The 16295-nt window shown below is 40.2% G+C and overlaps 1 protein-coding gene across 2 annotated transcripts in view; it reads left to right on the top strand.

Moving 5' to 3' along the window:
* CFAP96 (cilia and flagella associated protein 96) overlaps positions 1 to 16295 on the top strand; it is a 103047-nt gene that overhangs the window by 55949 nt on the left and 30803 nt on the right. The gene's annotated exons all lie outside the window — the stretch shown is intronic.

The following is a 16295-nucleotide window of genomic DNA, read 5'->3' on the forward strand; positions in this document are numbered from 1 at the left end:
CCATTTCCACAAATAAACAAGGCTTCCAACCCTTCTCCATCATATCTAGTTTCTTTTTTGTTGTTGTTGTTATTTCCCACAGGTTAGTTTATGTCGGCTTTACACTAGAATTTTTCCTCTCTATTTTTGGTTTCATTTTTTATATTTCACAGATATCGTTCCAGTTCTGCCAGTAAAATATTGTTGTTGTTATATGTTTTTAGATACTCTCTGAAAATTTTCCATTCCTTTGATACTTTTTGATATTCTATGTCCCGTACCCAGCCCGTTAGTTTTGCTAACTGTAGGTATTCAATCAGCAGGGCTTGCCACTCTGTTATGGTAGGGGGCAGTTTGTCTTTCCATTTCCTTGCAATCAGGATTCTAGCGGCTGTCAGGCTATACATCATTAGCGTTCTGTCTTCCCTTTTAAAGTTATCAGGTAAAATGCCTAGGAGGAATATTACAGGTTGTTTTTTAAAAGTTGTCTTGAATAGTTTTTTGATTTCATTATAGATTTTATCCCAATAATCTTTAATTAGATCGCATGTCCACCACATGTGGAAATACGATCCAGATTCTTTCCCGCACCTCCAACATTCAGGACTCCTCCCTTTATACATCTTTGCTAGCTTCTGTGGGGAGAGGTGCCACCTATATAGCATTTTCATGCTATGTTCTCTCAATGAATAGCACGCTGTGAATTTCAGGTCTTTGGTCCACAGCCGTTCCCATTGCTCCGTTGTTATATTATGTCCACAGTCCTGCGCCGATTTGATCATGACCGTTTTGGTCAATTCCTCTTTCGTCTCCCACTCTAATAGAAGGTCATATATCCCTGAGATATTTTTCTTTCTCTTTATTAATAATTCTTTTTCAAATCTTGATGTTTCTTTAGCCAATCCATTTCTAATATCTACAGCTAATTTTTGGCGCAGCTGAAAGTACTGGAGCCAGTCCGTCATCCTTCCTTTGATGTCCTCATAATTTTTTAGAGTTATTTCTCCATTCTCTATTTCCGTAACCTCTCTATATGAGGGCCAGCTCCAATCCATGTTCCTTCGTTTAACAGCAATGGCCTCTGTTGGGCAAGCCCATAATGGAATTTTAGGTTCTAAAATTCCTCTAAACTTAATCCAAATGTTATACAGAGATTTCCTTATGGTGTGGTCTAGAAATCCTCTGTGTGATTTTATTTTCCCATATAACAAATATGCGTGCCATCCAAATCTTGTATTGTGGCCCTCTAAATCCAATAACTCTCTTTCTTTCAAAACTATCCATTCTTTTATCCATACCAGCCCAGCAGCCGCATGATAGAGTTCCAGATCGGGAAGTGCAAAGCCTCCCCTTTCTCTCTTGTCTATCAACAATTGATGTTTTATCCTTGGTTTTTTCCCGTTCCAGACAAACCTCGCTAGATCTTTCCTCCACTCCTTAAAACAGTTTTTCCCTCCTAGTATGGGTATTGTCTGGAACAGGAACATCAATTTCGGTAAGATGTTCATTTTTACCACGGAGATTCGGCCCCATAGAGATAAGTGGAATTTATTCCACATTTCCATATTTTTCTTTATTTCTTTCCAGATTTTACCATAATTATCTTCCATCAAATTTAAATTATTGTTTGAAATCCAAATTCCTAAATACTTTACCTTCTTTTTTATTTCCAATTTTGTTATGTTCTCTAATTTCTCTTTTTCCTCTTTATTTAGGTTTTTTGTCAACATTTTTGTTTTTTGATAATTTATTCTTAGACCCATCGAATCTCCAAATTGTCTGATTGCATCTAGGGCTGCTGGTATTCCTACCTCGGGGTCCTGTGTTGTAACAATTAGGTCATCGGCGAACGCCCTGACCTTGTAGGAGTTTCTCCCGAGCCTAATTCCTTTTATATTTTCCTCAGACCTGATGTGCTGAAGTAGCGGTTCCAATGCTAGGATAAATAGAAGTGGGGAAAGGGGGCACCCCTGTCTAGTTCCTTTATTTATTTTGATTTCCTCTGTCAAGCTCCCGTTAATTAAGAGTCTGGCTTTTTGCCGTTCATAAATAGCCTCTAATCCTCTCCTAAACTGCATCCCCATCTCCATCATTTCCCATTGTTTTTTCAAAAATTTCCAAGAAACGTTATTGAACGCTTTCTCAGCGTCGATAAGTAGGAGTGCTGCTTTTTTGTCGAAGTTTGCCTCCGGGTACTCTATAATGTCTATAATGTTCCTCGTATTATTGGAGATCTGTCTCCCTGGGAGGAAGCCCGACTGGTTTGGATGTATAATATCTTTTATGGATTCTTTCAATCTTGTAGCCAATATGTTTGTAAAGATTTTATAGTCACAATTTAGGAGTGAGATAGGTCTATAATTTGTCATCTTTTCAGGGTCTCCCCCTTGCTTTGGTATGAGGGTTATATAAGCATCCCTCCAAGAATCCGGAATTTTGCCTACTTTCATTACTTGGTTCATAATTTCCACCAATGGGTTGATTATTATTTCCTCCATTTTTGAGTAATATTCCGTAGGGAGACCATCGGGGCCAGGGGTTTTGCCTGTTTTCATCTTTTTTATTGCTTTCCTAACTTCTGTTTCTGTAATTGGGGTATTTAATTTTTTTATTTCTTCTTTAGAAATACATGGGATCTTATATTTAGCAAGATATTTTTCTGCTTCTTCTCCTATTTTCGAATCTTCCTTATATAATTCTCTATAGAAGTTAACAAATTCTTTTATTATCCTCTTAGGTTTATCTATCACTTCGTTATTTATTGTAATTTTATTTATCTGTTTTTCACTATTTCTTTTTTTTAATTTCCATGCCAAGTATTTCCCTGGTTTGTTTGCGAATTCAAAATTATCCTGTTTATACATTCTCCAATTTTTATCCATTTCTTGATCTATCTTACATGCATATTCTGTTTGCAATAATTTTACTTCCTTTTTGATTTTCTCATTGGTGGGTTGTTTATCTAATTCTCTTTCTTTTTTTCTTATTTCCTCATAAAGTTTCTTTTTTTCGTTCTCACTAATTTTCCTCTGCATTGAATCTTGTTTTATGAAATACCCTCTGATTACTGCTTTTTTAGCTTCCCAAATTGTTTGGATATCTGTTTGTTTTTCCGAATTTAGTTCAAAATAATCCTTCAATGTTTTTTTGGCCCCTTCTATAACTTTCTCATCTTTTAGTAGAGCTACATTTAATTTCCATCTTCTTAACCCCGTTGACCAGTTAGCCTTGATCTTAATCTGGACCGGATTATGGTCTGAAATTATCCTTGGTAGGATTATCGCTTCTTCCACCCTTCCCAATAATTCCTTTGACGTCCATATGGCGTCTATTCTGCTTGCTGACTTTTTCGCTTCTGAGAAGTATGTGTATTCTTTAATATTTGTATTTTTAAACCTCCAGGCATCTCCTAAATCTAAACTTTCACTTAAATCTATAAATGTTTGTGGTAGTTTCCCCCTATTTTTCTTTCCTCCCGATCTATCTAATTGTGGCTCTAATACCCCATTCAAGTCTCCCATTAGAATTATTTTCTTTCCTACATATTCTATTAATTTTTCCTCCAGGTTTTTTAAAAAATATGGCTTTTTGATCATTTGGGGCATAAACTCCTACTATTATAATTTCTTCCCCTTTGTCCACCAACTTCAATATAACCACTCTTCCTCCTGGGTCTGAATATAACAATTTGGGTTCCAGAACTGGCTTAACATATACAACTACTCCCTTTTTTTTTACCTGGTCCGCCGCTATGAATTCCTGACCAATCTTTGAGTTGATCAAAACTCTTTTGTGTTCTTGCGTAACATGCGTCTCTTGCAAGCACACTACATCATTCTTTTGTTTAATCAGCATATGTGCTATCTTATTTCTTTTCCCTTTCTCGTTCATTCCATTTACATTCCATGACAGAATTTTCAAAACCATCTTTATTTGTTAAAATCTGACATATATCAATATCTGTTAACTATATTCACAATGTTCCTTACTTTACAATACTGCTTTAGAGTTACTTGGTTGATGTTATTTAGTTGTTTTCCGTGCTGTTCTCACCTTTGTTTAAGTTTATAAATTTCACATTTTTTGGGCTGGTGTCTCTTTCTGAAGTTCTTTTTCACCACCTAACTCATTTTTGTATGACCTGAAGAACTTGTCTGCGTCGTCTACATTGTCAAATCTTCTTCTCCTTCCTTTAAAATTGAAGGAAAGTCCCTCAGGGTACTCCCATTTAAAGAAAATTGATTTTGCTTTTAGGGTTTTTGTGAGGAAATCATATTTTTCCCTCTTTTTCAACAGTCGAGGGGGGATTTCTTTCAGGATTATGATAGTTTCTCCATTTATTTTTAGGGGCCTTTTCCTTCTTAATTGAAGTATTGTTTTTCTCAGCCTATTACATAATAGTGAGATTATACAATCTCCAGGCCACCTGTTCTCTTTGGCTTTTTTTGAGTTTACTCTGAATGCAGTATCAATGTTTTCCCATATTTCTTCCTCTTTCACTCCTAACCATTTTGCTAGTTCTGTTGCAATAACTTTCTGTATGTTTTCCTCTGGGCTTTCTGGTATCCCTCTCAATCTCAATATATTTTCTTTGCATTGCATTTGTAGAATAGACAGAGCATCCCATGTGGCCTCTTGTTTAATTTTAAATTCCTCATTATCTTTCCTGACCTTCTCACACTCTTTCTTGTTTTCTCTTGCTTCCTTTAATGCTTTCTTCGCTATATCCTCTAATTGTTGCATTTGTGATTTCAATTCACTGACTTCTTTTTTTAATTCCACATTTTCTTCCACTATATTTCTTATTTGTGGTTTCATTTCTGCTATTGCTTTCTCATTATGCTCCGTTTTTGCTCCCAACCCCTCCAATTTCTCCTCTAGTCCTTTCACTCTATCGTTCACTTCATTTTTCATATCAGCAAATTCTCTTCTCATCTCCCCTATGTCTCCTCTTAAACTTAAGATTAACTCCCTTAAATCCATTTCTTGATCTTGCCCTGAATTCTTTCTCCCAGGAGTATATTTCTTATTATTTGTCATCTTGAAACCACTTTAAGAGATATAGTCCAGCTTCACTTTAGGGGTCTAATTTGAGTATGTGTACTTTTTCAAAATAATCAAAATTATGGTTCCCCTTATCCCCCAAATAGATATTCTGTTGCAAATTATTGTCTGAAAAACAGAAATTCAAATTTTTCAATTCCCCTTCAATTCCCACCCCTTTCAGACCCTTTTCTACCCACCTCCCTTCTCCTTCCCCCTCCCCTAACAATCCCCTTTTACTTTTTATTTAAGTCCAATGTCCCGCTCTGCAACAGTTGTATTCCAGTCAGGGAGAAGTCTGATATTACTATGGTTTGCTCCAAGTTCAAAATATCAGAATTCAAAGTGTCCTGCTCCCATATAGCTTTTTTCTATGTCCGAGTGTAGCGATGTTTTCCTTAGTAATTGGGTCAGCGAGGTACAGATCTCCTTTTTATGCAGTCTCTTCTTTCGCCACTGGGTGTCTCCACCCTGCTCTTAACGTTGCTCCTCCACTCTCAGTGTTCTTTCTTTCTCCTTTAATCCCACCTCCTCTGCAGTCTCTTTCTCCTGACGCTCCTCTTTTCAATTCTCAGAAAGGCCAGCCCATCTCATCTGCACGCTACGCCATTTTCCTCCCTCTGTGGGTCATCGTTCTTTAGAAAGCAAAAGCTCCCAGATAAAGCTGATTATCTTTGTCTATTTCTTTGGCTCAGTCCCGCTTCTTTACCTCCGCCTTAGCACTGCGGCGTGGGATCACAGTTTGAGGTAAAAAAAAACCGCTGCAGTTCTCCTATTTACTCCTTTCCATTAACGATATCCGCTGTTTTTTGCCCTGTGGTGATTTAGGTATAATGGGCAGGGTTTCCCTTTGGTCTTCTCCTGATATATTGTCCCTTTGATTTAACTCTGCGTCCAACTCTTTGGGGTTTAAACCGGTTGTTTCTCAGACCTCCGCCTCCACGTTGGTCTTGTTACTAGAGGAAGTCTGGTTAAAGTCCCCCTTTATCCTTTTATGCTCTATGTTGGACTGTTTTCTAGTCTTTAGGGATTAAAATAATGGAAATTACCCTCGCTTCTCTTCTCCGGGTCTCGAGGCTTGCTGCCTGGGCTGCTTGTGTCCTGGCGTCCAGTGCTCTCCGTCTCCCCACCCCTGTCTCGGCGTGAGCTCCGGAGGGCTCTTCGGACTCCGCTGGAAAAATTTTCGGTCTGGGGTTGCCCCCCACGACCTTCTAGGGGGGACGTGTAGCCTTCACGTACCCCCTAAAGCCCTTTTCGGCAGCCGCTTTGCCTATCCGCACCGCTCTGTTCGCGGAGCTCTGCAAAGCGCACCCGTTTTCGAAGCGCGAGGAAACCGGAAGTCGGCCATGCAGTGACCTTCAGAGCTGCAAAGGGATTTGAATTCAGGCAAATTCAAGTTCTGGATGCCGTTGACATGATTTGTTGTAATGTAAAGGTTTAATTCCCCCCCCCCTCTTCATGATGAAGGTTTTTTGCCAACATGGTTAACATCACAGAACAAAACTGCAAAGCAGGTGAGGAAGGCATTTACAATGAAGCACTCATGGCCTACTCAAGACATTCTGCAGCCCAAGGCAGAATAGCAAATAGTGTTCTCCCTAAGGGTATGTTCACATTAACAGTTTTAAATGTAGCAAATATATTTCCCCCACTGTGTTTCAAGCCATATTTGCATGGTGTTTGCATCAGAGATTGGGCAGGAATGTCTTCACGAAGCATGCACAATCTTCTAAGTATTTCCTTGCAACCTGCTTGAATTCCCTATTAATGAAGCTGTTCACACCATCCTGAAGTACTAAGTGAATGCTGTTAGTTTTCTGCTTGGATTGTAGGTGGTTTTAGAAGTAACACATGAATCAGCAGTATTTGACAGGAAACTACAGGATAGATATGGATTGTGGCTAACGTGAATATGGCTTCAAAAACTAGCAGTAGGAGCATCCTGGATGTGGAGTACCGTATGTAGTGATGCAGTCGTACCCTAAGTCAAGGTGCAGAGTATTATTATTTATTACATTTGTTGGTCTCTTTATTTTGCCCAGGGCAACCAAAAGCATATCTAAGGCTGGCCAGGTTATTTTGGCACTTGAATCCGAAAATCCCACATGTGCCTCTGGATGGAAGTAAAAATACAACAATAATAAATGAAATAACTAACAATATGCTATCCTTCCATGACATCCAAGATGAGCTGCCTGAAGCACTTGATGAGGATCTGTTACTTTTTGGGAGTTAATGAATTACAGTTCATGATGGGTAGGGCTGTAAATTAGTAGTTAATTGCTTGCATTACTTGGAGGTATCAAGTTTAATCCCTGAAGTGAGACACAATCATGTGACTTGATGGTACCTATAGAAACTATTGGGCTAAACGACTGCTTGGTTTGATTTGATTATAATTTACCTTCCCAGCACATAGCATCAGAATCTGTGTGCAGACAGACCAGAGTTTGGTTTCTCAAAAGTATTTTGAATCCATTTTTAAAATTTACATAGCTGTTTGTCGCAAGGCTCCTCCAGATTACCTATTTGAGCTTTCAGCCTGATTTGCTTGCATGGAGGTTAGAATATGACTGTATACACCTTTAAAGTACATGACTTCCCACAAAGAATCCTGGGAACTGTGGTTTGTTAAGGCTGCTGGGAATTGTAGCTCTGTGAGGGGTAAACTGCAGTTCCCAGGATTCTTTGGAGGAAGCAGTGTGCTTTAAATACAGGGTGAGTTCACAACTTTAGGCCAGCCTTTATTGAATATTCATTCTTTGTTTGCTTTACGCTGCTCAGCTTTGTTTGCTATGACATTGAGCATTTAGTCCAAATTGCTGCTTCAACGTTTGCATGACTTCCTGTTAATCATTCGTTCATCCCACTCATTTTTAGTGCATTTCCCTGTCACTGTCCTAAGCGCAAAACCCCCATTTTTACAAAAGTGCCTTTGTTGTGCTGGGGTGACAAACTGCTTTAATCCACTTTAATTGAGCATATCTAAATTTCCTGGTATGTGTTTGAATCCAGTACAGACAGTTTGGAGATGACCTGAATGAAATTGGTTGAGCCAGTTTGTTAATATCTGCTTTCTTCGTAACTGAAAATCTTAAGGAGACATTTGCCAAATGTTATTCTTTTCGTTAAAGGTAAAGGGACCCCTGATCATTAGGTCCAATCGTGACCGACTCTGGGGTTGCGGCGCTCATCTCACGTTATTGGCTGAGGGAGCCGGCGTACAGCTTCCAGGTCATGTGGCCAGCATGACAAAGCCACTTCTGGCGAACCAGATCAGGACACGGAAACGCCGTTTACCTTCCCGCCCACCTTACCTATTTATCTACTTGCACTTTGATGTGCTTTTGAACTGCTAGGTTGGCAGGAGCAGGGACAGAGCAATGGGAGCTCACCCCATCTGGGGATTTGAACCGCCGAGCTTTTGATCGGGAAGCCCTAGTCTCTGGTTTAACCTACAGCGCCACCCACGTCGCTATTTTTTTGTTTGTTAAGTGGTATGAAATACAAAAATTCTTTTGAAACGAACACCAGCCTGCTGAAAGGTCAGTGTATGTTCTGGATGGAACCTACTATGACAGCTTAGTCTTGTGACACCTGAGGCAGTAGGACTGACTCGGGTGGGTAGGGATGTAGGTTCTCTTACATTTTTACAGCTGGGATAGATCAGTTGATAATGTTTGAGTTTTGGTGACATTTTTCCACAGCTTTGATTGGGGACATGGCTAACGCTTTAGCCATGGTTGCCATAGAAAAATTGGCCATGTTTATTGGCCTTTAACAAACAGCAACAGCTGCAAGACTAATATGGTGACATGTTTTCAGTCTGGGGATGGGACGCAAGCCAGCAGTTTGGCAGATACAGAATCTAGTTAGTCATACTCAGGCTTTTCAGTGAGTTGACATATGTAGTCATTCAGAGATTGCTGTAGATAAGATATAAGGTTCCATCCCTCTCTTCTTTCAACATAGTGTTGTGTGAGGCTAACCAGGGATCTGCATCAGTCCTTCCTCTTCTCCTCTCCTCCCTCTACATTGTTTCCTTTCATTGCCTCTTGTCTGTCCCTGCACCATCTTTCATGAGATTGTGAGCATACTGTGTACATGTAGGAAGTAGTCACAGGGCAAAGACGAACATGGAAAGCAAACATGGACCTTGAAAAGGCCACCTGGTGCACCCACTTGTGAGTACAGTCATACCTCGGTTTAAGTACGCCTCGGTTTGAGTATTTTCAGTTTAAGTACTCCGCGGACCTGTCTGGAACAGATTAATCCACTTTCCATTACTTTCAATGGGAAAGTTCGCTTCAGGTTAAGTACGCTTCAGGTTAAGTACAGACTTCCGGAACCAATTGTGTTTTTAAACCAAGGTACCACTGTAAATGGAGGGAGCTGCTCCAGCTTGCTGCTTGAAATCATAAGCAAACATGCCCACTCACACAAGGCAAAATGTAACTTGAATCTTAGGGTAGGGGGGTTTGTGTTTTTTTAAAAGCTCAGTTTCATAAATAGAGTTGCCAGATAAAATAGTTTATAGAGTAAACAGGGATTGGCTCTACATATGAACTACTTTGGAGACGTACATGGGAGAAATATAGGCAGGACCAATTCAAAAAATATGAGATGGTAAGAAGACAACAAAATCCTAATGTGTCTTGCCTAGTGTGTTTACTGTAGTTGTTCTCAAGTTCACTCTTTAGCAATTGAGAAGGCTGTTGCTACATCAGGAAAAATGCAGTAAAATATGAGGAGGAATTCACACTGTGCTTGAACTTGTCTGTGTCATATTACCTTTGCAAACACTTATGGCACATTCTGGCCAAAGTTAAGCACCACTTCTTAACCCTCCGAATGAAGTTAATGGGATGTACAAGAGCTCAATTTTCATGATTGTATTGGGTTTTGCATGCTAAACCCTCCAGGAATGCAAAATTTCTTTATTGCTTTCTGATCTTTGACTGTTTTGGGAGATGTGTCATTACTGTACTAAAGATGGTTAGTTTATCCATATCCTTGGGGAACTAAAATCATGTACAGTTCCATATGCTACCTGGATCAAAACTACAGTCTCTGTTTGCACTTTCAGAATTTTGAGAGAATGTAGAATGCACAAAGTCCCCTGAGTTCTTAAATAGCTGTTATTCATGTCTTGTGGCATTTAAGTGAGGTGTGAGAAAGTGAGAAGAGGATAAACCTACCTGTTCAAAGGTATCAAACTTACAAGTCAAAAGAAGAAGACAACAAATGAATCAGTGCCAATGAAACAAACGGGCAAAATAAATCCTTAATAAGTCTTATAGTAGCTGGAATCCTGAAGCGTCTTGGGGCACAGCATGTATTCTTTCCTGTTTCACATTAGAGTTTCCTGTGCTTATGACATAGCCTATCCCTGGAAAGAAATTCTAGTTTGAATGATGGAGCAATTGCTCTGGATTCTTTTAGTGAGTCATATTAACTGACTACAAGATAAAATGCTCCGGCAGATAATCAACAGTGGGGACTGAAAAGCAAGTAAGCTCCAGATTCTGTTGGCCACATTTTTGACCCACTGGATTCTTCCAGACTGGCCTCATAACCAAGTGTAGATCAATGTGCAGCATTCTTGACAAGGCCAACCCACCCATTAGGCAAGGTGAGGCGACCGACCACCTCAGGTGGCTGGATCTGCATTGCCTGCTGCTGCTCTTGGCAAATAGAAGGCACTCCTGGTCTCCTCCCACCCTTGTTTCTGAAGTAGGTATTTATTCTCCAATTGTTTCTTCAACCCTTATTGCCTGGGGTGGGGCACCATTTACGGTTTGCTTCAGGTGCCAAAATGCCTTAGGCCAGTCCTGATTCTTGAGCAGCCCTACAGAGCCCTACAGAGCACACCTGGCCCCCCTTTAAACAATGCTCCAATAAGCAACGGTGTTTGGTTGATGTCATTTTAATTCACCACAATATCTCTGATATGAAATTATTCTGGGGCAAGGGTAGGCAAAAAGAGGTGACTAATAGCTAACATACAGTAGAAGGCAATCCGTATTTTAACCAAGAAAATGAAAAATGAAAACCAGCCGGCAAAAAACAGTGTTTGGCTTTAATGGAGCAGGACTGCTGCACCCCCTGTGATCTTCCTGAAATTGCCACAGTTGTTATTTGTCCAGTCACTTAAATTAATCTGTCTCAGTGAAATCTGTGCAGTTTAAAAGCAGGGCTAGATTTGTTATGAGCAATAATGGTACATCCTCAAGAAAGTACTCAAAGCCATCTGCTTTGCAGAAAAGCAAATTGACACTAGAACTAGGCCCAGTAAATGGTTTGAGAACACCTAATGTTGTAGCATTCTTGAAGCTAAGCAGCTGTCCAGGTGTGGATTAGAAGCCTGTAGCAACCCTCTGTTAGCTTCTCTGAGATTGCAAATGAAGACCAGGGCAGAACATCTTTCATTCACTTAGGCTTTATTAACAAGAAACAGGCTTGCAGCACCTTAAACACATTTATGATGGCATATGCTTTTGTAGACGAGTGTCCACTTCATCAGATCATAGAATCCTGGATTTGGGTCAGTGAAGGTCATTTAGTCCGATCCCCTGACAATTCAACAAACCTCCCACTACAGCATGCCTGAGAGGTGGCTCCCAAGCCACTGCTTAAACTCCTCTAATAGAGAGTCCACCACCTTCCGAGTCAGTCTGTCAAACAGCTCACCTCATCAGCAAGTTCTTTCTAAAGTTTAGTCTAAATCCTTAGTCTTGTGATTTGAATCCATTGATTTGGGTTGTATCTACTGGAGCAGAAGAAAATACATTTGGACTATTATGTGATGGCCCTTTTCAAAGACCTTATCGGCACTATATCTTTAAAGCAGTATTATATTTCTTTCAACAGTTATGGTTTCCCCCTAATAATTGTCCTAAAATGTTTGAAGATATATCCTTGGATTGCCTTGTATCTCCCCAATCCTGTAAAGCTGGTCAGTATTATTAGCCCCCTATTTAAGATGGGAGACAATGGGTGAGGGTTGGGTTTGCTTTACTTAAACCACTTAGTGATTTAGTGTCAGAGATTCAAAGCAGACCTTTACTGGTTTGTACCTCAGTTTCATAACTACTACAATCACAACAGCTCTCTTGTCGTAGTTCTTTTTTTCTTTTCTTTTTTAAAGAGGATTCTTGGGAGTCCAGAAAAGGAACCAATAGTTGGCATCTGTGTCACCATGTAACTATTCTGGGACAAAATGTACTGCTGAGCTGACCAACGAAGTGTGCAGAGCAAAAAGGAAACTTAACAACACGTTCCATGTTGTCACTCAAGAGCAGTTCTGCAGTGCCACTCAGCAAGTGAATGCTATTTTGCTCCAGGGGAAACCTCTGTGTACCAGAACCTAGATTAGATATGACATCACCCAACCATGGATTATCACAGACTACATTCCCAGCATTCCACATTGTATACAAGAAAGATCCTGGAATCAGCACTTGCTACAGAGCTAAGTTGTGCAGAACTGCAGAGCATAAATAGCCCTTTACTGGAGCTGCCTATGTGCTTTGGCACTGCAGTTTCATTTTCTCTTCTTGGGTTTCTTATTGGATTCAAACATTTTGCATGACATGTAGGGTGGGCGGACACACACACACACAGAGAGAGAGAGAGATTTAGCAATCGCATTTTGTAAAAGTATTTTATTTATGTATTTAGACCTTTTACCCCACCTCGTTCTTGAAGATTCGAAGTAGGAAACACTATCATTTCCAAACAATATTAACCACCAGGAAATCTTTATCTTATTCCTTCTGCACTGATATAAAGTGAGTTTTATTGACTTTAAGGATAGAGTTTTGTAGGCTTTAAAGATAAGAGTGAGAAGACTGAAAACATGACAGCAATGCTTGGTGAACTCTCAGAAGCTGTGTAGGTTTCTTTAAAATAAGGTTTTTATTAAAGATTTTATTGGGTTAGGAAAGTACATTCAGCGTCTCTGCTTTCTGCTCATATAATCCTGTATACAGATCAGTTATATTCAATGTGAGACACTAATGTTACAGACAGTACAGTATAAAGTTGGGGGAGAAGAGATGTGGTGAGTGAGAGGGGGAAAGAGAAGGGGGGTAGTGAACTTTCATTCTTTTACATAGTATGTGCAAGGTTGTTATGTCAGCGTCACATGAGTAGGTTCTCTTTCTATTCATTGATTAGTTATCTTTGGTGGTGAAAGAGGTTGGAGGGCCCGGGGCATGGTTGGTTGCCTTCAGTTGACTGCAGTGTGTTTTGTTTGCATGTGTGAGGCAGAGGATTGTTGGGTTAAATTAGCCATATTGATGGGTATGCTGTCGGTGGGTTCTTGTTGTTTTGTAAGGTTGTGTATGTAATGAAGGGGAGCCACACCAGGGAGCTGTGTGTGTTTCTCTGAAGGGGAGTTAGCTTAAATGGTAGGATTAAGTAGTGACACTTGTGTTTAGCTTGAGATAGTATAATTGAGATGGATATCCATTCCCCCCAGTGATTACCTCAAATAGAGCTTCAACAAAGCTCCCCCCTTCCCTGATACAGTGGCAAAGATGGGCAACTGCTTTCTGTTGCGCTGACAATATCTTGTTAGTGCAAAGTGAGGTAAGAGTGCTGTCAGTAGAGCAGCCTTTCTTAGACTTGGTTCCCCAGTTGGATTACAGCTCCTGTTATCCACAGCCAGCACGGCAAATGATGAGAGACGATGGGGCTGTAGTGCAACAGCATGTGGGGACCTGAGGTTGGGGAAGGCTGTCAACCATGCAACATAATCTCCAGATTTCACTTCTGCAATGCAGGAGTGACCAAAGACATTTTGCTGACTCAGGAGAAGTGCAAGATGGTGGTGCCTCACCGTATTCCATGTAGAAAAGCCAGTCAGACTGGTAGTCAAATCTTTTTTTGATACTAGCAATGAGACAACATCCTCCATTGTACCTGAATGCAACAGGCTAGCTTTGGTGGCACAGAGCAGGCCATGTGGTGCACACAGAGCTCTGTCATTGCCTGACCCTCAGCACTTGACCTAATGATGTCTGTCTCAATCTGCCTAATGGTAGAGCTGGCTCTTTTGTAATGAGTTGTACGCAGGGCTGCCATTGTAGACTGTTCAGAAACTGTAGTTAATTCAAAATACAGCTATTAGCCTGTGTTTTTCCAATGCCCAAAACAACTGTGCTGACCCTGGTATGTTTCCAGGAACAATTCAAGTGCTGGTGCTTGCATTTAAAGCCCCAAATGGCTTGATATCTGGATACCTGAAGGATTATGTTAGCCTGCCTGTACACAAAGATCAAAATCAGAGGCTTTTATCTGGGTGCCTCTGCTATTTGAAGTGATCAGGGAGTGGGAAAAATGTTCTTTTGGTAGGCACCAGGCAAAACTCTTTTTTATCTTGTTTTCTAGAGCTTTTTAACCATTTTTAACAACTGTACCTTTTACACTTTACTGCTTTTATCTGCAGTTTAGATTTTATTGTTTGACATGGTGCAGTGTTTTCATTTTGTATGTATTTGTGGATTGTGGAAGGGTGGCAAATCACATGTTTGAAAATAATTATGCACACCTCCAAATATCTCACAATCTCTCTCTCTTGGTGGAAATAAGAGGTTGCCAATAACGTGGTTGTGCATTGTGCCAGTGGGCAGCAATTAGTGGCCTACAGGCCAAATTACAGCTTTTGGAGTAATTGCCTCCAGATGACCTATATTGACCTAACTAACCATCTGCTTATCTGTTGATTTAAACTGATCTAAGTGTATTCCAAAGGCCACTTGAGTTTGATTTTTAAACAGATAAAAATTTATGGCAGCTGTGAAATAAAATCCCTAAGAACATAAAGAATAGCTTTGTTGGCTCAAACCAAAGACCCATCTAGTCCCGCATCCTGTTCTCACAGTGGCCAACCAGGTGTCGGTGTGAAGCCCACAAACAGCACATGAGTGCAACAGCACTCTCCCCACTTGTGTTCCCCAGCAACTGGTGTTCAGGCGTAGTGCATTTGATACTGGAAGTAGTACGCAACCATCATGACTAGTAGTCATTGATAGATTTATCCTCCATGAATGTCAAAGCTCCTTTTAAAGCCACCCGAGTTGGTGACCATTACATTTTCTGAAGGTGAGTTCCATACTATTTCTATACACTGAGTGAATAAATACTTCCTTTTATCTGGCCTGAGTCTTCCAACATTCAGCTTTGTTAGATGACCATACTTGGGCTCTAGTATTAGGAGAGAGGAAGGCAAAACTTCACTGTATCTGCTTTCTGCACACGAGGCATAGTTTTGTACACCTCTGTCACGCCCTCCCCTTTCTTGCCTTTTTCCAAAATCAAAAAGCTTCTTTCTGTATACGTGATTTGATTCTTTTGGTTGGCTTTTTCTGGCTCAAATTATCATTTTGAGGAGAGGTGACTTTTCCTTAAGGCAATTGTACAGAGCTTCCCTGTAAGAGGAGTGCTTTGCATCTTAGTTCCTTTTGTCCATTTAATTGGTTCATATTAGATGATGAGCTTGTCACAAGTTTTATAGCTATATTATTATAAGAATACAAGAATAAATTTGAACTGGTTCTCACTTTGAGAGCCTTTGCAGCATTTTAGTGTTACTTTGAATGTATTTAAACCTGATGCATGTAGCTGACTGTCAAGTTTGGCAGGAACTTGAAACAGACTTATTTCATGAGCTTTAAGTGTACAAAGGAATTTGAATTGATGTTTTCGGCGGTATAGCTGAATGAACACATTTGCCTTGCACATTTAAGAATAAGGCATTATCTGAAGGACAGTTCAGTAGCTAAATGCTTATATTTTGTCCGTTGTCACAACTCTGCCAGTTTCAAGGCTACCCCACTAACGTACCTGCAGCTCTTCCAAGGGAGTAAAAATAGCAGTGACCTAAAACCCTGTTGGAAAGATGCTTACTTAATGCTTCTTCAGATAGCTCTGTGCTATTTCATGTTTGGTGACAGATCATTTTGTTTTTTAAATGTGCACCCCATGTTCCTGTTAACCCATTGCAGGCATTAAAGAATTCCCACTGCATTATATAAGATCTGTAGAAACTTCCCACCAACTTCTGTGTAGTGAATGGAGAGGATTACTTTAGGTCAAACCTGCCAGGCTGTCGAGGGTTATTGGAGGAATCTATAGCCAACAAGGATATGTCTCCGATTTGCAGAGATAACTGTACAAACTTGGCCAGAAAAGATTATATAGTATAGTGGTACCTCGGTTTAAGTACACAATTGATTCTGGAAGTCTGTACTTAACCTGAAGCGTACTTA

Source organism: Zootoca vivipara, chromosome 9 (genome assembly GCF_963506605.1).
Source record: "Zootoca vivipara chromosome 9, rZooViv1.1, whole genome shotgun sequence".
Classification (NCBI taxonomy): domain Eukaryota; kingdom Metazoa; phylum Chordata; class Lepidosauria; order Squamata; family Lacertidae; genus Zootoca; species Zootoca vivipara.